General features: G+C 39.9%; 1 long non-coding RNA gene across 1 annotated transcript in view; it reads left to right on the top strand.

The window, feature by feature from the left end:
* The window catches only part of LOC134424354 (uncharacterized), a 51778-nt gene that overhangs the window by 20668 nt on the left and 16978 nt on the right, over window positions 1–14132 (top strand). The window contains exon 2 of the long non-coding RNA XR_010029394.1: window positions 9453–9578. This is a non-coding gene — a long non-coding RNA (uncharacterized LOC134424354). The remainder of the gene's footprint in view (window positions 1–9452; window positions 9579–14132) is intronic.

Raw genomic sequence — 14132 nt, 5'->3', positions numbered from 1 at the left:
GCATGGTGCAAGAAAATGTTGAGAACATATTGCTCTTTACTTTCTTTTTTTCCCATTAGTTCAATGACATTTCTTCAGGAATTAATAACCCCATTTTCCTTCTCTTCTCATCTCTTGGTCAAGGCCTCTGAGGATCTGTAGCAAGGTAAAGGAGGGAAGAGCTGATGGTAGAAGTTGTGTATTATGGTATTGCCAATCTGGTGCCCTTAATGAGGCTTTGATTAAGAACCTGTGACATTGGTTTTTTTTTTTGGGTTTTTTTTGTGGTTTTTTTTTTTTTTTTTTAAATGAGATTGTAACAAAGTGTGAACTTTTATTTCTTGTCTCCAGCTGTACCACCAAAGTTTTGAAGGGAACTTGGCTATGAGTGAGTGTTGGCTGTAGCTCTCCTCTGCTCTGGAGCAGCAGTTGGGGACAGCTTTTGGCTGTCCCCAGGAGCACTGGGACACTTTCTGTGTGTCTGCAGAGCAAATCTGTTCCTTTTTTAAAGATTGGGAGCAATGCCCTTAAACAGGAATAAATGAAAAATGTTTCTGTATGTGGCATCTCCTGTGGGTGTACAGAGTGTACTTAAACTTTGAGTTCTTGATCATGTCAAAAGATGAACCAGCATCTGTTATGAACATTCTTATTAAGAGAATAATAAGTAATTAATATGAACTCCTGTCATTGCAGGATTTCAGTACACTCAACATAAAACACACTTGAGGCAGGTTAAAAAAAATAGAAATATTTTCTTAGATCATCTTCACCATCCTCTTGGTTGTCATGTTTTTGTTCTTGATTTTCATGTTTTGAAAGTACTGTAAAATGTAAAGTACCATAAAACAACACAGAGCTTGGAAATTAAAACTTGGATAAGTGATTATCTAGTACAGCAGAAACTGATGTATTAAAAATGATGGAAGCAAATGTCTTTTAATAAAGCAGAGTCTTTGTGCAGATCACAGCAGCTGAAGTTGGTTATTTAGCCTTTCAGAGAGCTGGTTTATATGTTATGGTAGGAGATTAGAAACATTATTGAAATGTGATAAAAATCAGCTGCATGTTTTGAAATTAGTGACACTATTTCATCTGGATGCTTTTTTTCAATTCAGTGCCTTCTGTAGTGTAGTGCTCACTAGAGGACCTGCAAAATGAAAGAATCCTAAATTTGATGTTTGTATCATGACCAAGGGACAAAATATTTTAGGAGACATGTGAAATGAACAAGATTCTCCATGGATGTAAATTAAGACAGCTCCATACATTTTACTAGATAATCTTATATAATTTAGGACTTAGGGATCTTGTTCTGAAGAATTTCCTTTCCAATATTTGATGCCATGAATATTTATCTTTCTGGCAGCCATGATAATCTACATGATTTGCAAATATCTACATTAAAAACAATACAAGCAGAAAATACATTATTTGAGAAGTTTGAGAGAGTCCAAGTACTGCCTTTGAGCTTCATGCTCCATTCAGGCTGTGAAAATGACAAAAGTCTTGGCTGGGACCATGTTGGTTTTAAAACTGAGAAACAAGTTTGAGAAATTGATGTGATCTCAGCTTCCTGCTGTGCTCACTGACACCTATAAAAGGGTATTGAGTGCTGGTGTGCTTGGATAGATTAGTGTTGTTTTTAGCAGATGATACAAACTAGTAAAAATCTGATATTGCTTCCTAGAGATCAATAAAAAGCAAGAACTGGGTTTAGAATTTGTTTTAATATTATATTCTTTAGCTTTGCCTTTCCTTGTATTAAAAAAATTATGACAAAGTACTGTGGTTACCAAATCCACCAGCTTCTGCAATGTCATTCTCATGTACCCCACTTCTCATTTCTGAATTAAAACACAAAGAATGAAATAGGTGAAATGTGTACAATGAACTGCATTTGTGATCTTGGCAATGCTGCAAACAGCTCAGAGTCTCCCCAGCAGCTCTGTGTGAGTGTTGGTGCTTCCCAGCAGGTCTGATGGAGAGCAGCTGACTGCAGCAAGGGCTTTGGGTTCATTCTGAGCCCTGCTGAACACCATGGGACTGGAATGCAGCAAGCTGTAGGGCATGGCGGAAAGGGAGAGTAAAAATCTGATATTACATGAGCAATATCTCTGGGAGGCTGAAAAAAAAATCAGTTTAATTTTATCTGTGGTTGTAGGCTTTGCTGCAGTAATCCTTGCACATGAATGCATGCATTCACAGCTGCTTTTTAACACAATAAGCTGTGCACATTCTTCTTCTGTTCCACATTGTGTTTCTTCCTCTTCTTTTCAGCAGCACTGGAAACTGTTCTTGCAGATGCTGATAGTGCCAATATACAAAGACTGGAGTAAGGAAACTGGGGCTTCCAGTCATAAACACATGGTTCTGCAGGAGACTCTGTGTTTTCTGAAGTAGTTATAGTCAGAGTTCAAAAGGAGCAAGTTATTTTTGGAGGCTTTAGGGTTACTTCATGGCTAATTTCTTCTCTCTAACAGCAAGAATTTGTCTGTACTTGAACTGAGTGCAATAGAAAAATAGGTTTTGTTGAGAAAATAGTGATATTGAGGGAGATCTGTGATGTAAAATACTCTGCAGCCTCCTTTGTCATGCTCAGAAAATAAGGGAATTTCAGTATGTGCATACCCCCATCAAAAAACTGAGGGTTTGATTGCTGCTTTCCAGCTCATTGTAGGTTTATATGTCAGCCAAGTTTAATGATGAGTGATATCCCTTCTGTTTTATGCAAAATGGTGAAAGCACATTGTCAGATTTGCTGGAAAGGTTGTCTTTCAAGAGTGAAATTTGTGAATGAACTCCTTGTACATTAAAATGGACAGGAACTTGGTATTTGGGGATTTTTTCTGATTTTTTAGTTGACCTATGTACAACATTCACACTCAACCACATGGACAAGTAGATTAATTCCTTCAGAGACTTTCTTGCATGTTTGTTCTTGGATTATCATTTTTATTTCAAAACAGTCTGATAATGTTTGTAGCACCTCCATTTTATAGGTAATAAACCGTAGCAAAGGAAATTAATGACAGTTTGTGACTAATTCTGATGGCCTAAATTGTGACACCTAGAACTCAAGTTTCCTGTTTTCAACCCCCTGGTGGCCCAATCACTCCATGATCAGGGAACAGCTTCCAGTGCAGGTGGTCAGAATCGTTGTATCCTGTCAGAATCCCTGAAATTGTAGGATGTGTTTAAGTTGAAAGATTTTCCAATGATGAGAAGGTAAATTAGAGATGGGGATGAAATCCCATTCCATTCTGCAATCTGCAGGTGTCCCACCATGAGCCCTGCTTCTTTTTGCTTGCCTTCCTCTGCCCACTCCCTGCCATTTCAAATGTGCTCATGACATTGGACAGTAACATGGGAGCCTTCTCCTTCAAAACCAAGCTGCATGTTTCTGTCCTGAACACCAGGGACTGTGGAGAGGAATATTATGAAATGACATAATCTAGGGCCATGTGGTACTACATAATTTATGGGATGTTTCTCCAAATACTGGTTCTGCTGGCACCTTGCACAGCACCTCCCAAGTTCTCTGCTCTCCCTTCCCACTGAAAAGTCTTATCCTGCCAAATGTGCTTTAGTCCTCTTCTCTATTTATCTGCTGTTCTCCTCCATCTAGACAAACGACTGGCATGGCTGTGTAAAGTCTGGCAAAGGCATTGGGAGCTGGAAGGAGAGCTGCTGAGCTGGGCTCTCCCTCTCCCTGCTGTGGCTGCCAGGCCAGGGGCTCCTGAGCTCAGCTGTGGCTCCCTGAGCTGCTGCTGGGCAATTCCCAGGCATGGCACTGGGCATCAGGCTTCAAGTGTAAGGATTGGTTTACCTAAAGAATAAAGCAAATAATCAGGTTGAGTATCATTCTTAAATGCACTCACAGTCACTTTGTGTAACCTCTCACTACTTTTTGCAATGAAACCTCTTTAATAGACAGGCTTGCTCTGGGAGATCATACCTTGGACCTGGAACAAGAACATTTACCTGCTTCAGTAAAGGTGCTCTTCACTTGTGAGTGTGCAAGACAAGTTTGATTTTTGTTCCAAATGTGAAAATTCAGTTTTCCCTGCCTAGTAGGTGTTCTTATGTGTTGTACAGAGTCTCATATGTAGAATGTGCTACCATGTTGACTCTGCAATTGTGTATAAAATAAGACTGTTTTAACCTTTGACTGTATTTATATCCCTCCACTTTCTTCAGTGCATAAGAATAAAGAGGCATCCTAGAATTTTAGTGTTCAACAGCAAATTCTCTACTGACTTAGAGGTTTTACTGTGGGTTATGACTGTAGGAAAAAAATACAGTGTATCTGTGGGCATTGTATTGCATTGATTGAGGAACTGTATTGAAGCCTTAATCAGACACAGAAAAGTGAATTTTTCTGTACAAAATCCTTTGGCAATTATTGTTCGCAGAGGTAACAACAGAAAATAATTATATTTTAAGAGAAGTTAATATTTCAAATGTATATTGTGTATAGTGTGGGACTTGTGACTTTCTGCAGTTGTCCCAGAGCATCCCAAAGGCATGGTTAAGGTGCATTAAGCAATTCCTATTTAGTGTTTATTTTAAAACACTTCTGAGAGGTACAGCACAATAGAAGAGAACTGGCCATGATCTGTGGTTTCATTTGCAGTTTATTCAATGGAGAGTCTGTAGTTTGTGTTACCCTTTTCTAGTACAAATTGCCTTTGCTTGTGCTAAATGTGCAGGTATGTGCAGTTGGGCATCTGTAGTCCACAGAATTCCCAGAATTCCCAGAATCACTGGGTTGGAAGAGACCTTCAAGGTCATTGAGTCCAACCCAGCCCCAACAGCTCAACTCAGCCCTGGCACCCAGTGCCACATCCAGGCTTTGTTAAACACACCCAGGGATGGGGACTCCACCACCTCCTCAGGAAGCCATTCCAGAACTTTATCACACTTTCTGTAAAAAACTTTTTCCTAATAGCCAACCTGTATTTCCCTTGGTGCAGCTTGAGTAATTATGTTTTAATTTGTGGACACTTTTACTTGTGTGTATAAGTCAGGAGCTGCAAACTAGAACTCAGAGATTGACGTGCCCAGTGTTGAGGACATGTATCTCCAGTGCTGGAGGTATGAGCACCTGAACATTTTAAAGATAACAGAGAGAAGAGGGATGACTGGAAGTTGTTGAAATGTGCTAGTGGAGGGTAGATTGAAGATTGTGAATAGCTTTACTTTCTTTCCCCTGAGTGAATTCTGTGCATTGTAATAAAGGACCAAGTGTGTGTTGGGATGAATGAGTAACTCAGGGAACTGTCATATTCTCCCACTCACCAGCCTGTGAATCCACACTCAGGGGCAGTCAGCAGTGCTCTCAGCTGCAGGGCAGGACATGGGAAGCTCCCAGCTGATCTGGCACACACAGTGAGTGAAAAGTGTTTATTTACTGCTTCAGAGGAGTCCCAGTGAGCTCCCAGCAGACATCAGAAAATGTTTCTGCTTGTGAACGTGCAAGCACAATAGGAAAAAGGCTCAGTAAATAAAACACCAGTCTGGCAGGTGATTCTCAATATGGTGTTTGCTTTATGCACTTGATATTCTCAGGTATGTTCTGCTTGAGTGTAACTTCCTTCATAGGTCATACCAAAGCCCCTGCAGCTGTTCAGTTCAAAAGTTAAAATAGGATGATGCTGCAAGGAAGCAAAGTTTGAGATCTAGAAAGACACCCAACCTTCCCTGGGTGTGATGTGTTTTGAATGTGCTTGGTAATAAATGTTGTGGTTAAATTTAGACTTGCACAGTAAGCCTGATTTACAAACTAATTTATTTCCAGCAGATTTTTTATTCATTTTGAAGAAGATTTTTTATGATTTTAGATTTTGAGAAAGACTGCAAAATCTCTCTTTTCCTGTCTTATCCCCATGCCTCTTATCCACATTCAGACCAAATAATAATTTCTGAGTGCTTTTAATATTCATCAGGTTCACGAGCCAAGCCACATTTCTGATCTTTTTGGACATTTTGTTCCCCCAAACCTCACCCCATTTCACTCTTGTGGCTTTCTTCCTTGTCCCTGCTTTCATTTCTCTTTCCCCAGGGTGGCCTCTCTCTGTCTTGGACACATTTCTTCCAAACAAGGAACTGCTATTACCCTTCTGGAAAAGAAAAACTGTGGAGAACTTAGAAATTCCTTAGCTATGTAAAAATGCAAGCCATGGACTAGAATGTCTCCAATGATGTATCTGATGACATTTGAGTCTCTGAAATTTCCTGACAGGGACAGGGAAATGGGGATTTGGTGTGCCAGTAATAAAATAAAAATAGTAAAAATAAAATAAAAAAAAATAAATAAAATTGGTAGAGGTTTCCCAGAGAGGCTGTGGCTGTGCCATCCCTGGAAATGTTGGATGGGGCTTGGAGGAACCAGATGTAGTGGAAGGGGTCCCTGCCCATGGCAGGGGGTTGGAATGAGATGGTCTTCAAGGACCCTTCCAACCAAAATCATTCTATGGCTCTGTGAAGCTGTTGATGGACTAGGGTTATTCATTGATTGTCTGATTCAGGGGATTTCAGTGAAAAGTGCCTGAATATTTTGCAGACTCACACCAAAAGCAATTCACATGTCACACCCCGTGTGTGGAGCACCTCATGCTGGAACAGAGGATTGAACCTGGGTTTCACAGAGCTAAACTCACCACCTTGACCTACTTACTTATTTCTCTCTAAGCTGTCTGATTCATTTGAATTAATTTGAACTTCATTTAAAGCATTAACTGATTCACTGGAATTATTTGAATGCACTGATTTATTCAGAAATATGACCATGAGAAAAGGAAATAGCAGATTGCAACAACTGAGCATTGCGAAGAAAGGGAGAGCAAATTCGATCTGCTGTGGTGAATCTGAGTTTAACTGTATTGGCTGGAGTTTAGTTTGGGGGAAATATCACAAATATGGTGATAGAGCATCTGATATTTTTCTGGGAAATAACTGGTCATGTAGGAAAACCTCTGAGTCTTCCACCCTCACAAATAATTTAAATTCCATTGTTCCTTGGGGTTTTAAAATTACTTCCAGTATGTTTAAAAGGGGCTGTTGACTAGAGATGAGTAAGCAACTCTTCTCTTGAGATAAAATGAACTTTTGGCTGGCAGCCCCTAATTCATTTGTCTTGCTGTCAGTCACAGTGGAAGTATCTTTGTTTTTTGAATCAAGACTTCATAGCAATGAACCCAAAAATCAATCATGTGATACCCACTAACAGCTTGTTTGCTTATTAATGTAATTGTGCACTCTGAGAACACTCCATTTTCAGTATTTTTAAATTTCTGCGGTTATTTTAACAATTGTTGCTTCAGACTTGAGCATGCTGTGTAAATCAGCCAGTGCATTACTCTGTCCCTCATGTTCAGACTAGTCCCCACTTCACATCACTGGGAGCCCTCTTACCCAGTGCCTGTCACTGTGCAGGCTGACAGCAAATCCAGGGAGTGATTCCAAGTCCCCATTTTGAGAGAAACATTTTATTTCCCCTAACTACCTTTATATAAAATGCACTCAACCATCCTCTTTTCTTGGAGTGAAGCCCCATTTTCAGTCTCTTCATTCACTGTGCTTTACCCTGTTGGTTTCCAAGCCCTGTGTTCATGAAGATGTTTCAGGCTTCCCTTGGAGTTGTAAGGATTTGTATTACCTGCTAACCTGTGCTATTTCCTCCTTGTCTTTTGTCTCATTGTCTCTTGATCCCCACCTTCAAACCCCATTTTTACATTTCATACAAACCTACTGTGTCTGTTTCTCTTTTGTATTGATCTTAAAGACCTCCCTCTGAAGTGATGATTGTAATAAATGAGGCTGTGCAAAGGCTAGGTAGAGGCTGATGAGCAAAGCTGGCACATCTCCCATCTGTGGGCTTGATCTATTCAAGCTGGTGAAAAATCTCTTACTGTTTTTAGTGCAGCAAGGTCAATATCAAATTTCCATGTATCTGTATTTATAACTGTATTTCTGATGGTGAATTTTCCTCCTCCTTGGACAGGAACTATCTCTGTCTGCTTTACCACAGCATCTTGGCAACAGAGACAAATCTGGGTTTAGGATCTCATCTCTGTTGTAATAGAATCATAAAATCATTTAGGTTGGAAAAGACCTTTAAGACCCTTGAGTCTAACCATAACACCAAACCTTACCAAGTCCACCACTGAAGTGTGTCCCTTAATGCCACATCTGCCAAAGACTGGGAAAGAAAAGGGGAAAAATATTTGGGTGTTCCTGATCACCTTGCTGTCACATTGCAAGCCGTGAATTTGCCCACTGTCTGTTCAATTTTATAATTCTTAATTCTGCAGATCAGTGAGAGAGAGCAAACCCAGCATTGGGATTTATGGGTCAGGACACTCGTCTGGGAGGGTGGGAATGAAGTTCCTGTTGTGCTTCAGCAGTATCACTTTGTGCATTATTACATCTGGAAACCAAACTGCTGTACAAGGGCAGCTCTAAAGAGATTGAGGTGACTGTGTGCAAATGGGTTTGAGCACAAAAAGGTGCAGGATTGAGCAGCAGTAGCTGCAACCTGGTCTCTGTTCCTTGGCTGGTGCTGCTCAGCATTTCCTTGATGACTCAGTTCCATGGTGAAATCAGCTTTCAGAATCCACAGAGCAGAAATGCCTTTTAGAACAAGGGAAGGTTCTTTCTTGGTAATCTGTTCACAAAGTAGAACATTAACCTGCTGAATATCTTACTCCCTTAATACAAATGTCATCTTTCTTAATGTTCAAAGCACAGGTTATACACAGGGAAAATTGGGAGGTCTTGCAGAATAGAAAGGAGAACATTTTAGAGCATTAGTTGGCTTACAGGGTGAGAACCTCACCCCAAGCATGTGGGTTCAGATTTTGTACTTGCTTGGTTATAATTAATTTTGTATCAGTTGAAGATGACCTATTTTTACTAGCTATAAGATTTGAATCTCTAAAAAAATGAACCATTCTTGTCAAATGAACAAGACCTTCCTCCTGTTTTATAAAGGTATTATTTTCATGCATGTAACCTGTGGTCAGCTGCTTTAATTAAATAAAACAGACCAATGGTTTAGTGTTTGTGTAGATCGTCTGCAAGTAATACAAAGGCAAAAATAATCCAAATATCAGCCTGTTTTTTGAAAGGGGATAGGAAGGTTTGTGACCAAGAAAGAATGATTTTAAACACATGGACGTGTTAAGAATGTGACTGTTGAAAGGTGCATTGCTGAGCACATGCTCTCTGCCACGCTGGGCTCAGGCAGTGCTCAAAAAAGCAGGAGCTTTGGTATTTTAAAAGGGATTATTGGCACAGTTCTAGGTGAGCAAAGGCTTTGCCAAAACACTGAAATCTTGCCAGGGTTATTATAATTATGGAAGATTACTTAGAGCCTTCTGCATACAAGAAAGATGTATCTTGATTTTCTTCCATAGACTGCAAGCTTAATACTGCACACTGACAATCTTTTACATTTCTCTTTTTTCCAGAATCTCAGATGGAGGAATTTAGCAGCATACATGGGGAATTTGCTTTCTAAACTGAAGATCTGCAGGACCTGTTTCTCTTCTCACACTTCTGTAGGTCAAGTGCAACCTGTGGCAGAATCCTTCACAGTGAGTGACATTGGTTTTTAATGAAGTTATTCTTTGGTCATAGTTCTGTATTTCCAGTCTGTGAGATGATGGAGGGGGATGTGGTGTTTGAAGAGAAAATCTCCTTCCTGCTGCTGTGTTCTTCTGTGGGACATTGCCACCTTTTCATGTCCTAGATTCTGGTCAACCATTTGAGCTCACTGTCAGCTCAAATTTATCTCCTTTGGCTCAGATGTGTCTGTGTGATCTTCAAGCCCTGCTGCAGTTGTTAACATCTGGCAGAAAGAGCTGAAGGATGGGGGAAAGTCTTTCTGGCTACTCCAGCAGGGTTTGTCAGGCCTTATCTCTTAATGCCATAGGTGATGGTTTTTTCTAAACTTTGAATTAGACTTTATGAGGGCCATTAGATGGGAGAACGGACTTTCATAGATCTCTGAGGGGACACTTTTGTGTTTCCACCCTGGACATACTAGGTGTCTACACAAACTGATTCTCATCTCTGCCATTTCACAGCCAGGCTTCATCAGGGCAGGACAAGCTAACACTAAATGGGTGCTAGTGGCTGTGAGTTCAGTTCCTGGAGGAGATGGCTCTGGCCATGGAGGTCAGTGGGGCCAGATGTGCAAAACCTGCTTTGTGTAGGCGTTTGTAGGCTCAAGCTGCATGAAGACACCAGAGCTGTCCTCAGCCATAACTGGGAACTGTATCTGTTCCCTAATGGGGCCAAGCTGGAAATTCACAGCTGCTCTATAATTACCCTTAACTAACACTCTGAAGGCAATAACTGCAGTCTTTTCTCCCTACTCCTTTCCCCTCCTCCCCAGGTGTCCAGCATGGTTATTTACACCTGTGAGGAGTGAGGAAGAAAGTAGGTATAAAATGCTGTCATTCAGGTTTGGCAGTGTTTAACTACCTTGTAAATGAGTGTTCAGATCTTCAGGTGGATGATTGAGTGCTCTTTCAAATATATATATATTTTAATCCTCACTTTTTTGTGCTCTTTTTCCATCCTGAATAGAGTACCTAGAGTATTCTAGGTACTCTTCCATCAAGCCCAGTGATGGAATTCAGTGGGGAATTTTTTATGATGGGTTAATTTAAAAATGATTTAGGAAATCTCATGATTTCATCAGCCACTCAACAAGAACACTGTGAAGCAAAGTCATGTGCACAGATACTCCTTTGGGAATAGGACAGATGAGTTGAACTGTACTTTCATTAGGAAAGTGTACTCCTTTCTTATCTGTGAAAGTATTAAGTATTACCAATTCTAATGCTCTTCAGCATTCAATCTTACCAGGGTTATCACTGGGATTTTGGTCAGAGTAAGGATTTCAGGGCTGATGTGTGTTCATGAACCTCTTTCTCATTAGTTTGCTGTTTGCTATTTACTTAAGTGTTTGTCCTAATTTAAAAGTTGAGAAATTCTGTAAAGTTGGAAGAAAATTGAGATAGTTGCCTGTATTAGTGGTTTAAAAATTCCAGTAATTCTTTACATTTTTATGGTGTGCTTTCATTCTGTTAGTAAGAAGAATGTTCTCTGAGTGAGGGTTAAATGCCTTGATTCCCTCCCTGGCTGCTGACTCACCATTTCACTGGCACACAGCCACGGTGCAGTTGTGGAGTGTGTTTACCAAGTGCCTGAGTCACAAATGGAGAGCTGTTGGATTTTCTCATACTTGAAATGATTGGGAAAACTTTTAGCCTTTCAAATCAGCCACATAGGAGACTGTTCCTTTAAAGCTCAGTTTTAATTTTTGAATATATTTTCAGATGAAAAGCATTTATTTAAAAAGCATCATTTAGAAGGAGACAGTGTCTTTGTGTTCTAACTAGTTACAGCCATATTTGGAAGGTGAGTTCTGCCAGGTCTTACTGCTTTGGGATATTCCTTTCCAACTGGCATCACACTAGCATCCAGGAAAATAAGTCTGCTTCATCCTGCTACATGTAAATACATGAAGAAGAAAATTTGCTGTTTTTCTGGTCTGATGAAGGCAGGTGCTGGGGGTGGTGTGGTGTCATCAGCACCATGTTGGGGCTTTTGTCAGATGCCCTGGCCATGGGCATAAGGAGCTTGTGGGTTGCTTTATTGTTAATAAATGACACGGCTTCAGAGCTCACTCTGGGAGCAGCCCTGTGCAGAGGAGTGATAAAAGGTCATTACATGAAAACTCAGGGCTGCACCACTGATCCCAGTGAGGCTTGCTGTCAGAACTAAAGGGAAACTGGAGCCCACAGTCCAGCAGTGGGATGCTGCTGGAGCCATCAAAGCTGTGCTCACCTGCCCTTTGCAGCAGGAGCGTCCCTCAGCACTGCAGCCATCAGGAGCTTGGAGCTGTTGCTCATTTTGGGTCTAATGGGCAAAAGATAGACTTGAAGGGAATTGTTTATCAGAGTCTGAGCCCCTGACAAAGTTGCTGCAGCTGCATAGAAAATAAACAAGTGAGAGGCTGAAATAATTAGGCATGGGATGAGTTTAGTGTGAATTCCTGTGTTCATTTAATGCAAGTGAATTGGTGGGCAGCATTTGGAGTAAGTAGGCATCTGGAAGGACAGCAGTAGGAAATTGTTGATTTTTTGGAGTAATAGATAGTGTAGTACTTATTTACAGACACATCAGAAACACATTTCTGGATGACTGTGAATAACTTATTTCTAGATGATAGTAATTAACTCAGCTCTAACGAGTCAAGATTGCTGCTTAGTGTTTAAATAATTTTTCATTCTAGAAACTCCAGTGTTAGATGAAACTTTTTATTTCATCTTAGGAAGCAGCAGCAGTTTAACAGCCCTTGTTTCAAACATGACTCCTGGTTGCAAAGAGCATTTTTCACTTTTCTCTTTACAGTTGTTCACTAATATATTTCTATCTATGACCAATGTATAAAATCAGTTTCACAGATGTGTTACACAGTCATCCACAATTCAAGTTGATAAATATGACTGAAAAGTTGAGGAAGGTTAAAACACAGCAGGGCATGACTTTCTACTAACAGGAGTCAGCAAAAACATTGAAAATGTTTCTTTAGAAGCAAGTGAAGTCAGGAGGAGGATCTCTATTGATCCATAGGTTTAGTTCAAGTGACACCAGTGTCATGAAGTGATAAGGAAAGGTAATACAGTCCAACATAGAATTTTTAAAGTTGCTAAATATGAAATGTTTAATTTTCTCAAAATGAAAATTGCCTTATTTCTCCCATAGTACTCTTAACTGTTCCAGATGAAAATTACTGAGTCACCAGACAGACTTAATAATTGGAATTTAACAAAGTTTTTAACAATTCTGGTTTTATTATATATCTGTAATGAGCAAATTTGTAAAACCAAGGAAAGAGTATAAATTAAAGCAAAGTGGTGCTAACAGAGTTCAAATGGTTTGAATTCTAGAGGGGGTTGTTGGCTTTCTTAGTAATCTGAAACTCTCCACGCTATGACTGGAGATTGGTTTTGAGGTTAAGTCAGAGTTGTGAAGAGATGTGTTATGTTTGATTAAATTTTACTTCTGAGGGGGTTTCATGACAAATAAGACACCCAAGGAGAGGTGAATTCCTGAAGTTAATATGTCCAGAATCAAACCTGACTTTTTCCTTTGCAACCAAACTGTCCCCTAGTCCAGCTTCTGACAATTGTTTTGCTTTGAACTCCTCCAGTGTTTAAAATGGTCTTTCTGGTTTTTTCACATGCTATCATTTCCTCTCCTTGTTCTTGCCCTATGCAATATTATTTCTGTTATTCAAAATGAGAAGTGGCACATCTTGGTGTATGCAGAACTTTGACCTGTTTTTATACCTTAATTGGGATTAATACCTTCCTGTTCTTTTATACATGCAATTACTTCTTTATTTCTACTTAAAAGATTCCTCTTTCATGTAATTTGTCTATTAATTTGCTGCAACAAGGATTGACATTTGAAAAAGCTTGAAACCCCCCTTCTCCAAATATTTGGATGAAGTTTTTAATTTTAAAGAATTTTGTTTTCTTTTAAAAATGAGTTATGTAAAATTAAATTCACATGTTGACAATTTGTGTCAAAACTAAACCAAACTTATCAATAAAACTGTTAGACAGGAAAGGTGTCACACCCTGTTCATCACGTGCATGTTGCTCACAGTCCATTGGATGCTACATTAATTCCTGACAAGAGTCACTGTAATAAATAATTGGATTTGTTGATAGTGAAGCAAGACTAAACTGCTCAATCCTCTGCTCCAAATAGCTGACCACAGTTTTTTACTAGCAGTGCCTTTAAAGCCAACCCAATAATTGCCAGAACTAATTGTTTCCTTTGAGTGGAGTGTAGGTAATTTTTTCAGACCTTGTTGGATAACTGGGTTGTCTAACCCTGGCTCTCTGTAAAAATATCCTTCATTTTCTGCCCCAGGCAGCAGTAATTTACAGTTACTCATCACAGGAGATCCATGATTGCAAACAGCATTTGTGGATGCTGTGGGCAAAGAATCCCCTGGAACACAAGAGCCCCTGGCAGGAGTTTTGTCTGGAGCCATGGGGGCCCACAGGCTGATCCACCTCCTGCACCAGGCTGGGGCTGAGTCTGGCAAACACCACTTCAAA

Source organism: Melospiza melodia, chromosome 13 (genome assembly GCF_035770615.1).
Source record: "Melospiza melodia melodia isolate bMelMel2 chromosome 13, bMelMel2.pri, whole genome shotgun sequence".
Taxonomy (NCBI): domain Eukaryota; kingdom Metazoa; phylum Chordata; class Aves; order Passeriformes; family Passerellidae; genus Melospiza; species Melospiza melodia.
The sequence above is the reverse complement of the archived record's forward strand: the minus strand, read 5'-3'. Positions and strand labels throughout refer to the sequence as shown.